Source organism: Schistocerca americana, chromosome 6 (assembly GCF_021461395.2).
Source record: "Schistocerca americana isolate TAMUIC-IGC-003095 chromosome 6, iqSchAmer2.1, whole genome shotgun sequence".
NCBI classification, from domain to species: domain Eukaryota; kingdom Metazoa; phylum Arthropoda; class Insecta; order Orthoptera; family Acrididae; genus Schistocerca; species Schistocerca americana.
In genome coordinates this window covers 577690237-577713488 of record NC_060124.1, presented here as the reverse complement: position 1 = coordinate 577713488, position 23252 = coordinate 577690237, and the positions used below count along the sequence as shown (strand labels likewise).

Sequence of the window (23252 nt, the reverse complement as noted above, 5' to 3'; positions counted from 1 at the left end):
ACGTGCTACTGTCGTAAGCATCTGCAGAAAGAGATAGAACAGTGAAACTATCAGTAGACGATAGGTGATTGGCTGTCCACGACTCTTCACAGAACGTGGGGTTCGGAGGCTTGTCTGCTCTGTAAAGTATGGTACACGGTGATCTGTGGCATCTCTGTCGAAAGAGCACACTGCTGGTGCATGCGCAAATGTTTCGCGACACAGCGCTCATCGAAAAGTATCGCACATGTAGCTCCGTAGCAGACCAGCCCCACATGTTGACATGTTGATGCAACCATCGAGATTCGACCGTTGGTCAATGGAAACGTCTCGGTTCTTCGGGTGAATCAAATTTTTGCTACACTAGGTCGATGGCCGTCTCCACAAACGCGTCATCGGGGTGAATGGCGGCTCGAAACATGCATCGCGCTACGGAAGCAGGCTGGTGGGAGCAGTACTATGCTATGGGAGACATTCTACTGTACTTACATGGGACCCGTGGCAGTAATCGAAGATATGCAGACAGCAGCAAACCATCTAGAGTCCTTCATGCTTGATGTCTTCCCGAGTGCGACGTCATCTTGCAGCAATATAATTGTCCATGTCTCGCAGCCAGAACCGTGCTTCTGGGGTTCGAGGTGCATTGTAGTGAACTCACGTTTATGTAACGCCGACCAAATTCGCCCGATGTAAATCCTATGGAACCGATACTGGGCGCCATTACCGCGTACCAAAATCAGCGGCCCGTTATTTTCGCAAATTACATGACCTGTGCGTGGACATCTTATGCCACATACCTCCACAAACCTACCAACAAACTGTCGGATCCCTGAAACGCAGAATCAGTGATGTATTTCGTTGCAAACACGGCCAAACAAGCTATTAAGCAGGTGGCCGTGACGTCTTGGCCCATCAGTGTATATAGGGGGGCCTTTTGGTAGAAGGCTACATCTGCCGATAAATCGGTGCGAAAACCGGTCTTCATTACACACAGCAGGATGGTTTGCAGGTGCGGTTCAGACGCGCTGTGTGTTACTCGGGCCAGGACGACTCTTTGTGTGAGCCAAGGTCCTTCCGCCGCGACGCACGACGCTTACTGATCACGTGCTGAGGTCTGCGGCGCCGCGCCGTACCTTTCTCCTCAAACCGGGAGCTGGGCGTGGGGGAACTGTCAAGCCCCGTATGCAGAGCATATCCAAATGTGAACATCGCGGGGGCACGAACGTCCCTCGTCAAATCGACGACACGAGTGTCAACGTGACGCGGGTCGCGTGCTAGGTGTGCGCTCGGCTCACACGCACTGACGAAGCATCCTAGTATGTAGCGTGGCCCATAGGTAGCAAACTACACACTGAATTGCCGAGCACCTAGCGCAAGTGCATTTTCTGACAAAGTTCATTTTTAATGTTTAGCGGAAAGACAGACTCACATGGCACTGTTGGGTGGGACACCGCGGAGGATGGGTTTAGCTGGCAAATCGCAAGTGATCTCCTTAACCCGCGTACGTTGTCCACCATTTACGCGATGTATGGGAGTTCTGTTTCTGTAACGTATAGGTGTAATGCAAGTGTATCTAGTTTGGTGCCTGTCACACTAACAAAGGGAGGCCACGACGTTTGGAACGCTGATTTACTGTAAACTTCGTACACTCGTAGTACTCCATGAGGACAACAAAATGCGTTATTGAGAAAATCGCAAGATAATTTCGGTCGTCGAATATATACCTGAGCGTGGCCATTTTTACCAGGAAGCGGCGGCAGCCGAGTGGTTGGCGTTCAAGCCCCGTGATCGCTGGATCGAGTCCCGTTTGTCAGTTTTTTTTTTATTTTCAACACAGTCATTTTCTTTACCACTTATATTACAGTTGATATAATGGGAAAAATACGTGTAAACGGTTGAACTTTTATTAAATTTACAATGTTATTTGGCAGTCTACAAATTTTTACTATCACAAATACTATACTAGCCGCGCGGGATTAGCCGAGCGGTCTGGGGCGCTGCAGTCGTGGACTGTGCGGCTGGTCCCGGCGGAGGTTCGAGTCCTCCCTCGGGCATGGGCGTGTGTGTTTGTCCTTAGGATAATTTAGGTTAAGTAGTGTGTAAGCTTAGGGACTGATGACCTTAGCAGTTAAGTCCCATAACATTTCACACACATTTGGACAAATACTATACTATTCATAACTATCGACTAGTAAACGACTAAACGCATAAAGTGATACTGAAAATGTACGCTTGTCCGTGGTTTGAGAAATCTCTTGTACCTGGATGGAGCCCGAAACGACATGTTACCTCCAAGTTTTGACCGTCACAGAATGCTTTCAAAAGATGTACAATTAATCGTCGCTTTCGACATTACGAGTACAAGTTTCAAGATGGTATTTTTCGTAAAATCATGGAAAACGTAAAGTTAAACGGCACCAGCTGAATAAATGCTACGTTTCCGCATACGCAAGGTCTTTTGAGGTTTTCCTTGGAAAAACAAACCTCGTTAACATTTTCAAAAACCTCTCTTTCAGCCGATAATTTGGAAGCAAACCATGCATAACGCAGTATTTCTTTAAATATCGGCGCTGATAATTCGTCATGCAGTATCGAGTGTACTTTAGAAGCGTCTTCAAGAGAAGAAATTTCTCGTTCTCTTTCGATTAAATACGAACAATTTTGAAGACACGGACAAGCGCACATTTTCAGTATCACTTTATGCTTTTGGTCGTTTACTGGTCGATAGTTATGAATAGCATATTATTTATGATAATAAAAATTTGTAGACTGCCAAATAACATTGTAAATTTAATCAAAGTTCATCCGTTTACACTTATTTTTCCTATTATATCAACTCTAGTATAAATAGTAAAGAAAATGACTGTGTTGAAAATAAAAGAAAATAACAAACGGGACTCGATCTAGCGATCAAGGGGCTTGAACGCCAACCACTGCCGCTGCTTCGTGGTAAAAATGGCCACGCACAGGTATATATTCGACGACCGAAATTATCTTGCGATTTTCTCAATAACGCTTGAGAAGTACACGCTACTGCTTGCACATTTTGTTGTCCTCATGCAGTACTACGAGTGTACGAAGTTTGCAATAAATCCGCGTTCCAAACGACGTGGCCTCCCCTTGTAAGTCGACGGTCAAACCCGATGCCAACACATAGACTGCCTCACACTATCAGAACCAATCTGCGACTGGACTGATGGTTTCTTGGTAGGGACAACGCGGCATCTTGGACGGAAACTCATTGGCAGATGTAGAAGTTGCTTCTACTTGTGCCCCAAGCAAGTGTCTTGGGACATATGTTACTCGTGTTGTATGTGTATTAATGAACTTGCAAATAATATCAGTAGTAATCTCACACTTTTCGCAGATGCCACAGTGTCTTGTCATGAAATACTGTATGAAAGAATCTGTACAAGTATTCACCCAGATTTTGATAGGAATTTAAAGTGGTGTAAAAATTAGTAACTTGCTTTAAATGATAAGAACTGCAGAATTGTGCACTTCAAAAAAAACGAAAAAAACCTATTATCCCATGATTATAATATCAATGCCCGCAGCTCGTGGTCTTGCGGTAGCGTTGTCGCTTCCCGCGCACGGGGTGCCGGGTTCGATTCCCGGCGGGGTCAGGGATTTTTCCTGCCTCGAGATGACTGGGTGTTGTTGTCTCGTCTTCATCATCACCACGGTCGGAGGAAGGCAATGGCAAACCACCTCCGCTAGGACCTTGCCTAGTACGGAGGTGCGGGTCTCCCGCATCGTCCCCTATGCTCCTCGGAGTATGTGACCTCATCATCATCATAATATCAATGAGTCATACCTGGAATAGGTCAACTGCTGCAATTATCTGGGTGTAACAATTTGTAACTAAAACAGGTGACAGATTTCAGTGTCTTTGGTAGGACATTAGGAAAATGCAATCAGTCTACAAAGGACGTTGACTGGTTACCGAACATTCGTGCAGTCCGTCCTAGAATATTGCTGTAATGTATAGAACCCCTGCCACACAAAACTCGGAAGAGATACTGAACAACACTGTTCAGTCTCATTAGCGTGACAATTGTCAAACTCCTGAATGACCACCTTTTTCAGAGTGGACCGCCGAGAGATGTGGAGGATGAGGGTCAATGACGTTCTGGAAGGTGCGGGCAGGGAAGTGGAGCCATGCCGAATCCAGCGCCGTGCCCAGCCGCGCTAGGTTTCTCGGTCGAGAAGTCATGGCACGAAGACAGGCGGTCCCACAGATTCTCGACTGGATTCAAATCCGGGGACTTCGGTGGCCAGGGGAGTACGGCAAACTTGTTCTGGTCCTCTTCGAAGCACGCGCGTACACTGCGAGCTGTGACAAGTCACGTTGTCCTGCTGGTAGATGGCATCGTGTCGAGGAAAAACAGTGTAGGAATATGGTCCCCAAGGATGGATGCATACTTGCACTGGTCCACCCTGCCTTCCTGCCAGCGAGTGTACTACGGTCTGGACGACTCCGACTACTGTAGCGCCGGCCGGTGTGGCCATGCGGTTCTAGGCGCTTCGGTCCGGAACCGCGCGACTGCTACGGTCGCAGGTTCGAATCCTGCCTCGGGCATGGGTGTGTGTGATGTCCTTAGGTTAGTTAGGTTTAAGTAGTTCTAAGTTCTGGGGGACTGATGACCTCAGCAGTTAAGTCCCATAGTGCGCAGAGCGGTTTCAACCATTTTTTTTAACTACTGTAGCAGGGTGTTTGGTTTCAGATCTTCCACGCTGTACATACCAACGGCCATCTGTCCGATGGAGCTTAAACGTGATTTACCTGTAAGGACCACCTGTCGCACTGAGTGGAGGTCTCGTTGGAATATTGGAGTGCAGATTACAGCTTTCGTCGTCGACGGACAGCAGTCAGCACGGGTGCATGAACCAGGCGCTTGTTGCAGAGGCCCATACACAGCAATGCTCGCTGAGCGGTCGTCGAGTAGATACTGCTGGTAGGCCCTCGGTTCGTCTGGGAGGTCAGTTGCTCGATGGTTGCGCTTGTATTCGCGCGTACACGTCTCCGAACCGTCGTTCACTCTTGTCTTCTGTACGATTTTGCAGTGCCTGTGTTATTCTCAATTACGATGCAAAGTTCCTATGGACATGCGTGCACGTCCAAAGGAACATCCACTGTGGCGACTGCAGCCGTTATGATATACATTAGATGTATTCTCATTTGCGAATATGGAAAACCATCGGCTGCAGAATGGAATGACGTTGAAAAATTGTGCCGAACTGGGATTCGAACTAGGATTTCCCGCTTATGGCGAGCGGTCGCCTTACCATTTGGCTATTCGGACGCGTCTCACGGCCACACTCAAACCTCCGTACGTCGTCAGCCATGCGTCTACTACCTGTACTCGTACATTCATTACGTACATTCCAGTACAGGCGAGACATTTTACTTGGAAGTCGCTTTTCCCGGTGTCGGCGGGTATACAGGTTGTTACAAAAAGGTACGGCCAAACTTTCAGCAAACATTCCTCACACACAAAGAAAGAAAATATGTTATGTGGACATGTGTCCGAAAACGCTTACTTTCCATGTTAGAGCTCATTTTATTACTTCTCTTCAAATCACATTAATCATGGCATGGAAGCACACAGGAACAGAACGTACCAGCGTGACTTCAAACACTTTGTTACAGGAAATGTTCAAAATGTCCTCCGTTAGCGAGGATACATTCATCCACCCTCCGTCGCATGGAATCCCTGATGCGCTGATGCAGCCCTGGAGAATGGCGTATTGTGTCAGAGCCGTCCACAATACGAGCACGAGGAGTCTCTACATTTGGTACCGGGGTTGCCTAGACAAGAGCTTTCAAATGCCCCCATTAATGAAAGTCTAGAGGGTTGACGTCAGGAGAGCGTGGAGGCCATGGAATTGGTCCGCCTCTACCAATCCATCGGTGACCGAATCTGTTGTTGAGAAACGTACGAACACTTCGACTGAAATGTGCAGGAGCTCCATCGTGCGTGAACCACATGTTGTGTCGTACTTGTAAAGGCACATGATCTAGCAGCACAGGTAGACTATCCCGTATGAAATCATAGCGGAGAATCGAGGAAGTACAGTACATACTGACGAAACTAAAATGAGCTCTAACATGGAAATTAAGCGTTTCCGTACACATGTCCACGTAACATCTTTTCTTTATTGGTTGTGAGGAATGTTTCCTGAAAGTTTGGCCGTACCATTTTGTAACACTCTGTATACTCGTACATCCATTATGTACATTCCTGTACAGGCGAGACATTTTACTTGAAAGTCGTTTTGCCCGGTGTTGGCGGGTGTATACGATATTGCATTGCCTGTGTTTTTCTGGATTACGAAGCAATGTTTCCTTTGGACATGCGTGGCTGACGACATATGGAAATTTCGGTCTGGTTGTGAGTCGTGTAGGAGTAGTCAAATGGATACCTCCAAGCGCGATCTCTGCCCACTCTGCCCCATGATCTATTATACCTTTAAAGAAAAAGTGGTCAGCGCAGTGGACTGGAAAATCAAAAAGATGTAAGGCGACAGCTCGCGATAAGCTAGAAATAGTGGTTCGAGTGCCGGTGCGGCATAAGTTTTCACTGTCGTCATTCAATTCTATAACTGATGGTTGTCCATATTCGCAACTGTGAATACATTTAATGCTTGTTATCTATGACCCGCGGCATAGCACAGTTGCCTCGGGGGCGGTTTTGGATAGAGTCATTTTGCCGTGCGCGGTATACTTTAAACACGGCGGCACGAGAATTGTTTACAGACTTAGCCGCTTAGGTAATGTTTCCATCCTTGGCTCAAAAGCCAGTGCTCACGTCCTCTTGGATGTCAGATAAATCGCTCCGTTTCCTCATTACGACAACGACTGCTTTGTTGTCCGCGTGTCGCCTCCCCCTCGCCCTCCCCCCACCCAACCTCGACACGCTTTAATACCCTCTACTGCTGCTATTAGCATCTCGCGTCACCTGTGAGTGGTTACTGCACGTTGACATCGAATACAGGCAGGCGGTGGTCACATTAATGCCACTCCAACGTGTGTGAAGGAGGACAGCACAAATGGCACAGGTTTGTTCGACGCATGAAATTTTATGACCGGGGTGCTGCAAAAACTGAACTGGCAAACGCTTGAAGATAGCCTGTTTACAAATTTCATGAAACAAATTTAAACGATAAATCTAGGAATATCGTATAGCCTCCCACGTATCTCTCCTGTAGGGATTAGGCTAATTACAGCACGCTCCATTCACGAAAGGAAGGAAGAGGCCCTAGTACAATAGGAAGTACCCTTTGCTACGCACTGCACAGTTGTTTGTTGACTGCAGATGTGGATGTGCGTGTAGAGCTTAACGTACTCCATTAACAATGCCACATGCCCTCATCTACCACGAGAAACTGTGATGGAATATGGGGCGATCAGGAACAACACGTCACCACCTTAGCTCCTCATGCCGGCCAAATACTGATGGTAAAGATTTCTTTCGCCACCAGGATGCGAACTGGTTACCCCCGGAATAGCGCGTCACCTCAGACTCGTGTGTTAGTGACGTCGGCTACGGAGATTTACCTTAATGCAATGTTAAGAAGTGCTGCTTTCTTGAAAGTTACATTCTGTACTTCTGAACTACCGACCAGTCCAACTCCTCTGTAGCACCTAAGTCGGTGCTTAAACCTGCATTCGGTAACTAAAAGCGTGTAGCAGGTAGTTAGCCGTACGTGTCTTCTGTGTGCACTGGACGCATCAAATCCGAAAAATGTTGCACCTGTAAACGGACACTTTGGTACAGTTTTGGACACGTCGCTTTTAGGGACACCTGAATGTGTCTGTACGACACGGTCCTTGAGGCTTCCTAGACATTTGCGGCGTTACGCTAGTGAAGCGCCGACAATGAAACTGCTATTAGTAAGTCGTATTCTTCTTGTGTACAGCTCTTGCTGTCGCTGATGTATTATTTCCTCCATTATAATTCTTTATTTCCGTAGAAAACTCGTGCCCTCGATTCTGCAGCAGTTCATTACTAAAGGTCGAAATACTAAACGTCTTTTGCCAAAGCTGTTTCACAGAGGAAGACTGCACTGTAGTTCCTTCTCTAGATTGTCGCACAGATGACAAAATGGTAGATATCGAAATAGACGACCGAGGGATAGAGAAACAATTAAAATCGCTCAAAAGAGGAAAGGCCGCTGGACCTGATGGGATACCAGTTCGATTTTACACAGAGTACGCGAAGGAACTTGCCCCCCTTCTTGCAGCGGTGTACCGTAGGTCTCTAGAAGAGCGCAGCGTTCCGAAAGATTGGAAAAGGGCACAGGTCATCTCCATTTTCAAGAAGGGACGTCGAACAGATGTGCAGAACCATAGACCTGTATCTCTAACGTCGATCAGTTGTAGAATTTTGGAGCACGTATTATGTTCGAGTATAATGACTTTTCTGGAGACTAGAAACCTACTCTGTAGGAATCAGCATGGGTTTCGAAAAAGACGATCGTGTGAAACCCAGCTCGCGCTATTCGTCCACGAGACTCAAAAAGCCATAGACACGGGTTCTCAGGTAGATGCCGTGTTTCTTGACTTCCGCAAGGCGTTCGATACAGTTCTTCACAGTCGTTTAATGATCAAAGTAAGAGCATATGGACTATAAGGCCAATTATGTGATTGGATTGAAGAGTTCCTAGATAACAGAACGCAGCATGTCATTCTCAATGGAGAGAAGTCTTCCGAAGTAAGAGTGATTTCAGGTGTGCCGCAGGGGAGTGTCGTAGGACCGTTGCTATTCACAATATACATAAATGTATTGTACAAAAATCCTGTATATTTCGTAGTTTTATGTGTGGTATAGATCTCTGTAATATCTCTAAGCATGTGAAAAGTCTGCTCTACATTAAAAACAAAAAGAAGAACATAACCCACAGGCCTCTGGAAAAGCTTCGTACTTGACAGCTGTCAGCCTCAATGCAGTGGGAGCTGAGAGGCCCCGTAAAGCTGGCACTGGCGTACTCTGGGCGAGATCGTTCCATCTCGCTCGCTGCCAAATGCCGATTAGCTTCAGTGCGACTAGCGTAACGAGTCTGCAAGGTTGCCGGCGACAGGAAGAAGCGGCGAGCCGATGAGTCAGAGGCAGAAGTAGCTGCCAGAAGCGGAAAAGTTCCCAGGGGGGAAGTCGGGAGCGGCGAGCGAGCGGCAGTTTCCGCGTCTGGTCACGTGGCTGCAGAGGGGCGTGGCCGACGTCCGGGGTGTAGAACGGTGTGGCGGGGGTGGGGGGGGGGGGGGGGGCGTAACAGGGGACAGGCGGCGGCGGCTTCCGGCGACGACGACTTCCGGGTCGTGATGTGCGCTCCGTGGCCTGCGTCACGCGTTCTGGCTGCCCCCCACTTAACCTGACAGTCAACAACTCCACTACGCTCACTGCAGCACAAAAGTTGTCAAAACATGTCTAACTAACTGAGGTACATCGACCAGATTGGATCTGTAGTCCGATTGACTTTTCTTCTACACTGAAGAGCCAAAGAAACTGCTACACCTGCCTAATTTCGCGTAGGGCACCAGCGAACACGCACAAGTACTGCAACACGACGTGACATGGACTCGACTAATGTCTGTAGTAATGCTGGAGGGAGCTGACACCATGAATCCAGCAGGGCTGTCCATAAATCCGTAAGAGTACGAGGGGGTGCCGATCTCTTCTGAGCAGCACGCTGCAAGGCATCCCAGGTGTGATCAATAATGTTCATGTCTGTGGAGTTTGGTAGCCAGCGGAAGTGTTTAAACTCAGAAGAGTGTTCCTGGAGCCACTCTGTGGCAATTGTCGACGTGTGGGGTGTCGCATTGTCCTGCTGGAAATGCACAATGGACATGAACGGTTGCAGGTGATCAGACAGGACGCTTACGTCGTGTCACCTGTCAGAATCGATCTAGGAGCGTCGGGGGTCCCATATCACTCCAACTGCACACGCAACACACCATTACAGACCCTTGACCAGCTTGAACAGTCCCCTGTTGACATGCAGGGTCTATGGATTCACGAGGTTGTCTCCATACCCGTACACGTCCATCTGCTCGATACGATTTGAAACGAGACCCGTCCGACCAGTTAACACGTTCCTAGTCATCAACAGTCCAATGGCTGTGATGACGGGCCCAGACGAGGAGTAAAGCTTAGTATCATGCAGTCATCAAGGGTACAAGATTGGGCCTTCGGCTCCGGAAGCCCATATCGTTGATGTTTGGTTGAAAGGTTCGCACGCTGAAACTTGTTGATGACCCAGCATCGAAATCTGCAGCAATTTGCGAAAGAGTTGCACTTCTGTGATGTTGAACGATTCTCTTCAGTCATCGTTGGTCCCTTTTTTGCAGGACCTTTTCCCAGTCGCAGCGATGACGGAGATTTGATGTTTTACCGTATTCCTGATATTCAAGGTGCACTCGTGAAATGGTCGTACTGGAAAATCCCCGCTTCATCGCTACCTCGGAGATGCTGTGTCCCATCGCTCGTGCACCGACTACAAGACTACGTTCAAAGTCACTTAAATCGTGATAACCTGCCATTGTAGCAGCAGTAACCGATCTAACAACTGTGGCAGAAACTTGTCTTATACAGGCGTTGCCGACCGTAGCGTCGTATTCTGCCTGTTTGCATATCTGTGTATTTTGGATGCGCGTGTCTATACCATTTTCTTTGGCGCTTCATTGTATGTTAGGTGATGCTGCTAAATGGTGACAAGCTGCAGGATCCTTGATAGGGCAAGGAGCAAAGGAAAAGATCAACCGGACATAAAGCCCGAAATGCGTTGCAAGGGTGGTAACCAACTTTAACGTGCAGATTAAAGAGCTCTGGCAGCGTAGGTTTCAATTACTGAAAGCACGCATGAGAACACATCACACAAATGGGAATGTTTTTTATGTACTAGTGTTTTGGTTACACGTCTAAGTGGTCACTAATGTTGTGCACGACACTTGCCTCGTACAACGCGTGTAGGCGTTATTTCCACTGACTTGTCTCCGTGACGATGCTGTAGCACACACACCATACACACCGTCTTGAGTTTGGTCACTTGGTCACTTGTACAGTCAGAGGAATCCCACTTGGCTTCTACGATCTGATGTTGTCTTTCGATCCCTGAAAACTACAGCGTCAAACATCCTTTACCCCACCTTCAGATGCGAGAACTTCCCTTCTCGCTTGTAAGGTTTTTCTGGCCATCTGTATGACTCTTTTTGCTGCTTCTCACCGATTGTTTCCTGCAGTTTTTTCCATTCAACAAAATCACTCCGTATAGGCATAACCGAATTTTCTCCGTATTTTTCTTCTTTGCAGTTATGGATGACGACAGGCGCACTGTTATCGCCATTTGTGAGGCGATAGCATCCGCATCTGCTTTACAACTATTGAATCCGTCTTCGCAACCTCTAAAAATGCGAGTACGTCGCACCACACGTGTTTCAGTTTATCATTTAAAACATCGTTAGTGGTAGCAATTTGTCTGATATCAGCTTACATCTAGAATGAATTGCATGCATGTTTTCTAGATATTTGTGCGTTTTTCACTGATGTTTTCGGTCTCATTTGACTTTAACTCACAGCATACACACTTCCTGATTGAAAGTTAAGTAACGTTCCATGTTCCGGCTCTAGAAGGATCAATTAGGCTCGACCGACCGCCGTGTCATTTGGTCAGCACGCCGCTCTGCCGGTCGCTGTCGGGCTGTCGGGGTCATACCATGAACACCACGAACAAATGCTGCCATTTTAATATCACAGTATTTTCATGATACTGAAGGCCGAGATTAAAATTTCATCCTTACGCGAGTTTATTGTGGGTACTTCCAGTAACGGCCACTGCTTTGACGAGGAATGGCCAGAGTACATTACGGCTACTTGTGAGTGTATCTAACCTCACTGGAAGTGCTCAGGTGCAGATCGCAATACACCATCACCAGTGGACGTGTGCACGTGCAGCTCACTGCAATCTTTCGGACTCTGAGGGATGCCGAATCGTTGGCATGAGGAATATGGGAACATCATACCGACAGATCACACAGATGGCCGGCTTAGGGCAGTGACATTAGGAAGTGTGGTGTCGAGAGGGGCCCAGGACAACAACGGATCCTTCCAGAGCTCCGCATCACGAGGAGGTCGTACGATTTCTTGACGGGGAGGCGGACGAGAAAGTCTGAATCCGAGCAAAGGTTACACGCAGTGTCATCACGAACCGTTGGGGAACAGGTTACTGGAGGTTGGTTTGAGGTCTGAATTTGTCGTACACCATTTACCGCTGACAACATTACTGCGAACTAGTGTGGTACAGAGCCAGAGTCACCTGTGACATTGAGTGGCGTGCTGTGGTGTTCAGCGAGGAGCTCCTCTTTGTGGCGGTCAGATGAAGGCCTACGGATAGACACGGTGATAGGCCACAGGAAACAGCGAGTCGCAATTTCCAACTCTTTGAATCGTGGAATGCGAACGTATCAGTCATTACATCAGAACTGATTTGTTAATCGCTTAAAGGCGGCTGAATGCTTGCCTGTATGTGGCGAGAATGGTAGATTGGTGCATAAGTTTGTAGCGTTATTATTATGCATGTTGTTATTCCGGTTGCTATGGGTTTAAGGATCGATTGTCACTTATAATTTGCAGCTCACCGTTGCTATTTGAGTTTGAATATTGCCATATTGTCCTTTGTAGATAGTGAGTGTAGCTGTCGACACTAGAAACCGGAGTGCCAAGCGAAGAAATCGGAACACTTCCGACGTATTCTTCTGTCTGAATTCAACTCTTCGCGTTCAAGAAGACCTTCGAGGTTAGATGAAGATCGTTTAAACGCATGAATCCACAATGATCCACGTCATTGTGCACGAGAACTGGCAAACGTGATGAACTGTGAGCATTCCAACATCGTGAGACATTTGCGTGCAATGCGGAAAGTTAAAAAGTCGGGTTTATGGATACCGCATGCTCTCAGCCAAAATCACAAAAAACAGCGGTTCCCCTTACGTGTATCCCTACTTGCTCGTCGTCAATTGGCTCGTGAACAACGCCGACCATTCCTATCCTGCATGGTTGCGTTAACATAAGGAGAAGAAGCGAAAGTCTGAGCCCAAACAGAGCAGAACTCACCGTACAAAGACCTGCGCGCATCCACAAAAGATAAGTAGTCACCCACAACGTGAACCACAACACCACCGACCACATCAAAGGTTGTTGAGAGATACCTTTTCAGTATTTTCGTGCAACGATCACGTGGTCTTCGGTGGCTCGTTACAGACTAATTTTATTTTGTTTGATTTCTTGCCCTCATTTATCTTTTATCTGTATTGCACTGAAAAGATCTGAATAACGCTGCAAATGTCGACGGTATGTCCTTTGTGTCTTGTTTGGAAGTACTTGTTCCATATAGTCAAGGTACTTGTTGTTAACAACAGTAAACCCCACTCTTTATTTCTCTCTCTCCCTCTGTCTCTGTCTCTCTTTTCCCTCCAGCTGAGTCAGTTGTTCGTCAGCTGTGATATGCAGCACTACCTATAGATTTACTGATGGAGAGGTTGCCGAAATACACATCGTGTATGTGTTCACTGAATGCAACGGAAGACGTTAAGTAAAGAAGATCTCCCATCGGCGGCAAACCCATTACACTGCTTTTGTCTGTTTGAGGGCTGTTGAATTACTCTGTTTTGCGTTGTTGCATTACAGACTTTTTTCTGTTGAGAGGATATTCTCCCTTAAATAAACGTATGGGGTGACAAACTGACTAAATTACTCTGTAACGAGCCACAGCTGACCACAGGTCCTTTCGTAACAAAATACTCAGAAAGTTTCCCGGAACACCAATCGAAATTTTGTCGATGAGTTCTGCTTCATCATGTATAAGAGTTGGACTACTTATTAGATGTGTTATAACATGTGTGTCGTCATGAACGCAATGAAAAAATGTGCAGCGTCTGATTAGATGTAGCGGGTGATCTGATGGTTCTCAAATAAAATTATTTCTACACAAAAAAATATGCTCAGGAAATTATGGCAGTACAAAAATATGTGTGTTAAATAAGCCTACACAAAGAGTTTTCTGGTGGTTCAGCCACCGATATGACTGTTTGATTCCCGCTACAGGAGTCGTAGAATGAGCTCCAGTAATTTCTTTAAACCACTGCGTACTACTGTCTACAACAAATCACCGAAATGAAAGAAATGGATAGTTTCTATCGACGAAACTGGTTCAATCCGGCAAAACTGTCGGAAGATAAATATCCTTATAGAATGCCTAAACTATTCTACATACACACTTGATGGTTCCATTTACAAAACCATAGCTATTTGTTGCCAAAATAAAAAGGAAGTCAATACTGACGTTGCTATCGATAAAATATCACATTCTGTCAATCGTTAGACAACTAATGAGAAACGCTCTTGTTACATACAGGGGTTGGACGGAACAAAAAGATCGTCGCCTGGTATTACCACGTCATTCCGGGTCTTGTTTCGCGCCTTATCTGCAACGCACTGATATCTTTTGTTTGCCAAACCGAAAAAGGGATTACTGATCCTTCTGTCCATAAGATATCTCACCACTTCTTTTATGGAGGAGGACATAAAAACACGTTCTCTGTACATGAAGGCGTTGCATGAAAATGGTGTGAACAACCTTGTAAGAACACCTCACTGCGACGCTAGTTTTCGTGTAAAGCACTAACCTACTAGCAAGGTGGCGCGTCAGTGGTCTCGTGTTCCCGTGGTCGCGGTTCGAATGCAGATTAAGGTTTTCTGTGATTTCTTTAAATGGTTTAATGCGAATGCCGGGATGGTTCCTTTGAAAGAGCACACCCGATTTTCCTCTCTAATCCGAGCTTGTGCTCCGTCTCTAATGACCCCGACGTCGATGGAACGTTCCTTCCTTTCTATCAAGCACTGCGTTGACGCGAACACATTCCCCTAAAGATATTGTACTCGCGTCACTCATATTAACGTTTTGCATATTCCATATTCATACAGACCGTACGAACACGGTTGATACGGGGTATACGATCTCTCAAAATGCAGCGTGTGCGCCTTGCGGCGGATCTTCGTGCTGCTGTGTTTACCTCTCACGCCGGAAGAGGCATGCGTTCAGGTGCAATCATATTGTTCCACGTCTGTGCGTGCGTGATTGCATTCACGCCCAGATGAAGTTACGTACATTGTTTCAGTGATCTAAATGTCCACTTTGCTACAAGTAATTGTCACCGCTGCCGGTATATTTTGAGACAGAGGCGTAGAAAGAAGCGCTAGTACTTGAACAGTTAATATTTTTAGCGTAATGCTTGTGTGAAAGTGGTGGAAGAGAGAGAGATGGCAACGTGTATACTGTTTAACAACGATTTCGGAGTAACACTTGATCCTGTTAGGCCACTGAGAGGGAAAGAAAGTACGTATTACAGAGAAGCCATATCAGCGGCGGCACTTCCAGTTTTAACTACTGGTGACAAGTATCCCAGTTTTAAACTGCAGTTCAAGCAAGCTACTGCATCGAAATGTAACGTTATCGCAGGGTTTAAATTCAGCCTCCAAACTGAAGACGATAGTGGTTTGATATCGCGCAAGGTTTCTGATTGAGGTGAAGTTTTTCGAACCGCTTGGGGGCTTTGGAGGACAAATATATGCTGCTGCAGTACCCGCATAACAGAGAAAGCGACTATTTCACTATAAGCACGATTTCAGGGTTCCTTTATGAACTCTCGTCGCCACAAACTATTTATCGATTAAGCAGCTCGTACAGGAAAGCGGACGGCTTCGGTGCACCACCACGAGCCCCGTGGATCGCATGTACTCGTCGGAAGCACAAGCTTTTTATTTTATTCGGATTTGCTGTTGCTGTTTCCGGGTTGTATTTACTTGTGAGGAACTGTAGACCGCCATTTCGTTTAACGCTGGCTTTATAATCCGCCGAATTAATCAATCAGAAACAAGGGAATACACAATGACGCTCTTAATATTTCATGGGTTTCTCGTCAGACTACGCGACCAAAGTGCTAACTCAAACGCGAATTTGAATGTGTTCGAAAAAATGAACCTTTAGACAGGGAGACGTACTAAAGCAGAGCTCCAAAAGCAGAGAACCACGGACAGGCGCACGACTATTCACTCGCGCTCCTGCGCACATTGTCGCGTGCGCGGAAATCGGACGCATGAGTCACTTTGCATCGCTGGATGCGCCTCCTTGCCTCTTGCTACAAAGGCCGCATGCACCTAGTGCGCACGGAAATGTACCTCAACGTACTTCACACTGAAATACAAAATGGTATAAGTTTAAAAATACACATACAAGAGAAAATAAGTAATTTTGCTTTTAGAAATGATTGAAAACCGAATGTTTCCTTAGCGAGAGACTCCACACTAAAACTTCAATTGTTTTCAAAAGTATTTTAATGGCTATTTCGTATCTATCCCATAACGATTTGAATGCAGTCGAATTACGTGTAAGATATATTTGAAATATGGGCTGCGGGAGGCCGTGGCACACAGACAGCTGTAAAAGCGGTCGAGATGGTACCCGCGCATTACACACTTGCATCAGATGCAGCACTGGCAAGATGTGCTGATAGCCAGACACAAAATGTAAATGCAAGTTTGCACAGTGTCGTCTTGTCCAAGTGTCTCAGAGAAAATAAAGATACTTTTGGGTCTTGCATAAGCTTTTGTGGTGTGCGTACTGTAAGACCTTCGGAACACACACGATCAGGTTATTTGACTTGTCGCTCTAACGAAGTAGGCGAGTGTCAGCAATATGTCTCGTGGTCTTATCGTGGCGTGTTTATCTTCTGCCGTTAGGTCAGACGATAGAAATGCCACTTGCACGCTTAGAGTAGCAGATTGACGGTGACCAACTTTAAACAGAACTTGATTAATTTTCACACACATTTATTAAAATAATAAAAATCATAGATACTACGTAACTTCATTCTGGATGCTATTTACAATTGACAATCTGAAGTTCCTTTGATCTTGGTACGTTAATCTTATTCTCACATATCTCTGATACTTGACAAAGTGTCTAAACATTTCTCTTCATGGCCATGTACAGGAATATGATAATCTTATTAGGCGCAGACCGAAACTTGACTATAGACTGGTACAGACTATTGTAGACTGGTACAGACTAATGCAGACTGACTAATCGGAGGTCTGTACACTCGTTATAATACCTCGCGCGTTCAGGTATCACTGCGCGAGCGTGATCCGCGAGGAGAAAAGGTTGTACGTTAGCAGCAATCTCATTGGCTGCGTTACATATTAATACGCGGATCGGCGGAAGCAGAATTTGGTCCGTCTTTATGGCAGCTCCATCTCCTAGAGCGGAGACGGACGAGCGCTGCGCCTGCGCTGTTGTGCTTAGCGCGGCGCGCTCTAGTGGGAAAGTTGTGTACGCACTGACTACGCGGAACTATGTACACAACAGCTTTATTACAGTTCAATATGATGTGCTTGCGGACTGAAGAATGTAGGAGTCCCACCAATGTTTATCACCCTCCCAGAAGAAAATCTGCTTATGCAGAGATCAACGACGGATCAAGGACTCCACAAGTTGCTGTCTGCAGAAGGAAGTATTGAACAAAAAGGCTATACTCATCTTGAAATTACAAGCAGAAGAAGTCTTACAGGAGCAGGAAGGGAAAACGTATGGTGCTGGTGAATTGTAATGGGTACGTGTCTTGTACTAACATTAACTTTTTACAAGAGTTTTAAATTCTAGTGTCCCGTAAGCTTTTATATGTCCATCCTTCTCACTGGAGGGTTGAGGGATTCCCGCCATTCACAGATCTATTAAAATGGAACACCTACAGCCGTCCTTACGATGTCATTTATTGTATGGCTACCAGTTTCGGTGCTTCGGTGCACCATGTTCACGCCTTAACTGACGTTCAGAGGGGGTTGGTAGTTGATGGCTGGAGACACAACATCGTTGTTACAGACAGTCAGTGAAAACCAGTTTGCCGTGCGGGGTAGCCACACGGTCTTAGGCGTCTTGTAACAGTCCGTGCGGATGACCCCGTCGGAGGTTCGAGTCCTCCCTCGGGCATGAGTGTATGTGCTGTCCACAGCGTAAGTTAATTTAAGGTTAAGTAGCGTGTAGGCTTAGGGACTGATGACCTCAGCAGTTTGGTCCCATAAGACCCTACCACAAATTGCCAAAAATTCAGTTCGTAGACATTGACCACTGATTAATCGTGTATAAGACTGGAGTTAACTCCCTCACCATCAGTTAAGGCCTGAAGACGATGCACTGAAGCACCGAAACAGCTAGCCATATAATAAATAACATCGTAAGGATGCCTTTAGATCTTCCATTTTATTACATTTTCCCGCAAGTTCAACGCCAATTTTTTTATCCTGAATACTAACTAATCCTAATCACATTTTTGCAGTAAGTACTCTTGAGGTTTTGCTTACTTACATACAGTTATATTATCAAAAGCGTAGTTTGTCTGTTTTACTGTCTCACCTTCGTGCCGATAATTAAAGAAAATTTTAAGTTTGGAAACTGTAAAAAGCACTGAAAGTAAATTAATAACATTCCTCATAAAATGAATGCGTAGAACTGTTGAACAATATCTTGTGCATGAACTTAAAAATTATGAAATGTAAAAATTGATTTCTGAATACTAAAAACTGGTTTTGAATAATTCCATTAAGACAATTTTAAAATGCAATTTTGTCATATGACATGATGGAGACCGTGGCTGTTGTTTGAAGACAAATGTTGATGGTGTTAACACCATCAACAATATTAAAAGTTCAAAACTCAAAAAAACAATGAAGTTCTGGACTTGGAAACTTGTATGTTGCTACAGCTTTACGTTATAAACATGATTTTACAGCTCTGTTGAAATCGGCAAGCCAGCCGTTGTTGCCGAGCGATTCTAGGCGCTTCAGTCTGGAACCGCGCGACCGCTACTGTCGCAGGTTCGAATCCTGCCTCGGCCATGGATGTGTGTGATGTCCTTAGGCTAGTTAGGTTTAAATAGTTCTAAGTTCTAGGAGACTGACGACCTCAAATGTCAAGTCCCATAGTGGTCAGAGCCATTTGAACCATTTGAAATCAAGAAAATAGAAAGAAATTTAAGGTTCTGGGTGGAATCGCCACTCAAAACTCAGTTGGCCTTTTAGCAGTTCATGCTACTTCAGCCATTCTTTGGGAATGGCGCAATAGCCGAATTAGAAGTAAGACATAAAATATATTTATTTACAGTGCAAGCGGACAGTGTTCTCGTTTGTAAGAACGCCGCAGGATGGTGGACGCGAGCGAGCAGCGGCGACACGCAAGGCGAGCTCTACCTGGCCCGCGAGAGGAGGATGTGGGCGTGCCCGCCATTACGCGCAGCGCCAGACTCGTCTTAATCTCGTGCGAGGTTTACGCTGGAGCCGTAGAGACGCCGCTACGCTTCGCGCTGCCTTTCGCAAGACTCACGTGGAGGTGAGTCGCGGCCCCGTGAACTGGACCTCCAGCCTGGCACGCCACGTCAGGCGAGCCGGCCTCCCAGAAAGGGATGCCTCGTCACCAGCCAGCACATCCACTACAGGCGCTGGCTGGTGCCCACGCAATGTTCATCACATCACAGCAGCGGGAAATCTTACTACACAGTGTGTATTGTCTCTGCAAGGTTTCTAGTTGTGTTGATTTCTGTATGTTACTTATTAAAATGAAATAGCTCAGTTTATAAAACAGTCCAATACTGTCGTTCGACAGTTACCACGACGCCAGATGTCAACGAGTGGTCTGCCCGGCAGGGTTCGATCCTCCGTCCATTGCTTTACTCGCTGAATATTAACGATATTTCATCTGTGCTTCACTCTTGTGCACTTACCGCAAATATGCTGACGATATGCAGTTGTATGCCAGTGCTAATCCTACTCTACTGTTGCCCTATTAGGTATGAATGAGCATCTTCGTTCACTACCAAAATGGATACAAAACGTCCATCTTAAACTAAACCGTAACAAGTCGCAGGTCATCATCGTGTCACACCGAAAGTGGATTAGTGAACATTCCTGTGTAACAATTGATCTAATACTTCTTAATTACCGTTTCAAAAAGCAAAAAAAGACTTCCGAATAATCTTGGACGAACATCTAAATTGAGAAGAACAATGTGTTGCAGCATGTGGGAAGTGATGTCTTTCCTACGCTAAAAAAAAAAAAAAAAAAAAAAACTCCTCCCGAACAGACAGTGAAGGCCCAACGGTACCGACCGGCCGCCGTGTCATCCTCAACCCCTAGACGTCACTCGATGCGGATATGGAGCTGCATGTGGTCAGCACGCCGCTCTCCCGGCCGTCTGTTAGTTTACGAGACCGGAGCCGCTACTTCTCAGTCAAGTAGCTCCTCAGTTTGCCTCATAAAGGCTGACTGCAACCCCCTTACTAACAGGGCTCGGCAGACCGGATGGTCACCCATCCAAGTGCTAGCCCAGCCCGACAGCGCTTAACTTAGGTGATCTGACGGGAACCGGTGTCACCACAGCGGCAAGGCCGTTGGCCTTTTCTGCCTACAAGCGATCGAAAAATTAAGAAAAAATACTTCCACGTCAAACTAAACAGAAATTTGCCCACTCTTCAGTCGTGGCAAAACTTTGCTACTGTGATGTAGTGCAATACCGCACAAACAGTAATGAAAACCCGTGACGAATCGAGCTAGCTATTGCGCATCACACAAGCGTCTTCTAACCAAACTGCGTGCCTATGGAATATCGCCCCAGTTGTGCGACTGGATTCGTGATTTCCTGTCAGAAAGGTCACAGTTCGTAGTAATAGACGGAAAGTCATCGAGTAAAACGGAGGTAATATCCGGCGTTCCCCAAGGAAGTGTTATAGACCCTCTATTGTTCCTGATCTATATTAACGACATAGAAGACAATCTGAGTAGCCGTCTTAGATTGCTTGCAGATGATGCTGTCATTTACCTTCTTGTAAAGTCATCAGATGACCAAAACGAATTGCAAAATGATTTAGATAAGATATCTGTATGGTGCGAAAAGTGGCAATTGACCCTGAATAAAGAAAAGTGTGAAGTCATTCGAGTAAGTACTAAAAGAAATCCACTAAATTTCGATTACGCGATAAGTCGCACAAATCTGAAGGCTACAAAGTCAACTAAATACTTATAGATCACAATTACAAATAACGTAAACTGGGACGATCACACAGATAATGTTGTGGGCAGATGACCAAAACGAATTGCAAAATGATTTAGATAAGATATCTGTATGGTGCGAAAAGTGGCAATTGACCCTGAATAAAGAAAAGTGTGAAGTCATTCGAGTAAGTACTAAAAGAAATCCACTAAATTTCGATTACGCGATAAGTCGCACAAATCTGAAGGCTGCAAAGTCAACTAAATACTTATAGATCACAATTACAAATAACGTAAACTGGGACGATCACACAGATAATGTTGTGGGTAGAGCAAACCAAAGACTGCGATTTATTGGAACAACACTTAGATGGTGCAACAGGTCTACTGAAGAGACTGTTTTTACCAGGCTTGTCCGTCCTATTCTGGAGTACTGTTATGCTGTGTGGGATCCGCATCAGGTGGGACTGACGGATGACATCAAAAAAGTTCAAAGAAGGGCAGCTCGTTTTTTATGATCGCGAAATAGGGGAGATAGTTTCACAGACATGATACTGTGAATTGCAGTGGCAATCATTAAAACAAAGGCGTTTCTCCTTGCGACGGGATCTTCTCATGAAATTTCAATCGGCAGTTTTCTCCTCCAGTTGCGAAAATATTCTGTTTGCACCCACCTACGTAGGGAGAAATGATCACCACGATAAAATAAGAGAACGCAGGGCTCGCAAAGAAAAATTTAAGTGCTCGGTTTTCCCACGCGCTGGTCGAGAGTGGAACGGTAGAGAGACAGCATGAAGGTGTTTCATTGAACGTCTGCCACGCACTTTATTGTGAATAGCAGAGTAATCACGTAGATGCAGATGATAACGCAAGTGAGCAACATTCGGCTCTATGATCACGTGAATCAATCCTACGCTCGATTAGGTTGGAAACGACAGGATAGGTGGTGTGATTTGTACACGTTCTGTTTACTTCATCGGCCTCTTGTTCACTGATGTCGTTAGCAGCGCCTCTCCTCACGTACATAACACTTATCATCATTACACGGCTGCAATACCAGAGTGGACAAAACTAGCATCTTGACTGTACCCTTGCACAACAGTAACTATTTCTCCACCGCCTTCTATATTTCGGCCATACGACTGTGGAAGAAATTACCCAGTAACTTGTGTATTATACAAAACAATTCTTCAATCAACAGGAGACTAAGCATTATCTCTTACCATTGTCGTAGCTTCCCTCTTGGTGTATCCCAGCTGCCTCCTTTCTGTCCCACAGAAAACGGGCATCTCTGTCGCACGGTAAAGTATCTGTGCTTTCCTCCTCATCTCGTTTTGTTTCTTTTCTTTCTGCTGATCATACCCTATTTTTTCTCGCTCTTTCCCTGAATAGTTGTCTTCTTGTCCCACTTCATTTCTGTACTGTTGCCCCACGTTTCTGCTAGATTCCTTTTACTTACATTCGACCCGAATGTGATAAAGAAACTGCTTAATACGATGTTGATAAGACTGAGTTCTCTTAAATTCTAATTGTTCATTACTATTCCTATTCCAGAAGCATATTTTCACTCTGCAGCGTACTGTGCGCTGATATGAAACTTCGTTCGAACTCGGGACCTATCACTTCGGCGGGCAACTGCTCTACAAACTGAGCTACTCAAACACGGCTCAGGAATCGTCCGCACAGCTTCAATTCTGCCAGTACCTCGTCTCCTACTTTCCAAACGTTACAGAAGCTCTCCTACGAACCTTTCAGAACTAGCACACCTGGAAGAAAGGATACTACGGAGGCATGGCTTAGCCACAGCGTGGGGGATGTTTCCAGAATGAGATTTTCACTCTGCAGCGGGGTGTGCGCTGCTATTAAACTTCCAGGCAGATTAAAACGGTTTCTGAGCCGTGTTTGGGTAGTTCATTTGGTTGATGTCTTACGTGCTCAGTTTCAACTGTTAAATTAATTGTTTAACTGCATTGCTGCATATATACACTCCTGGAAATGGAAAACAGAACACATTGACACCGGTGTGTCAGACCCACCATACTTGCTCCGGACACTGCGAGAGGGCTGTACAAGCAACGATCACACGCACGGCACAGCGGACACACCAGGAACCGCGGTGTTGGCCGTCGAATGGCGCTAGCTGCGCAGCATTTGTGCACCGCCGCCGTCAGTGTCAGCCAG

The 23252-nt window shown here is 45.9% G+C and overlaps 1 protein-coding gene across 1 annotated transcript in view; it reads right to left on the bottom strand.

The window, feature by feature from the left end:
- LOC124619246 (protein FAM151B) overlaps positions 1–23252 on the bottom strand; it is a 381817-nt gene that overhangs the window by 327039 nt on the left and 31526 nt on the right. The gene's annotated exons all lie outside the window — the stretch shown is intronic.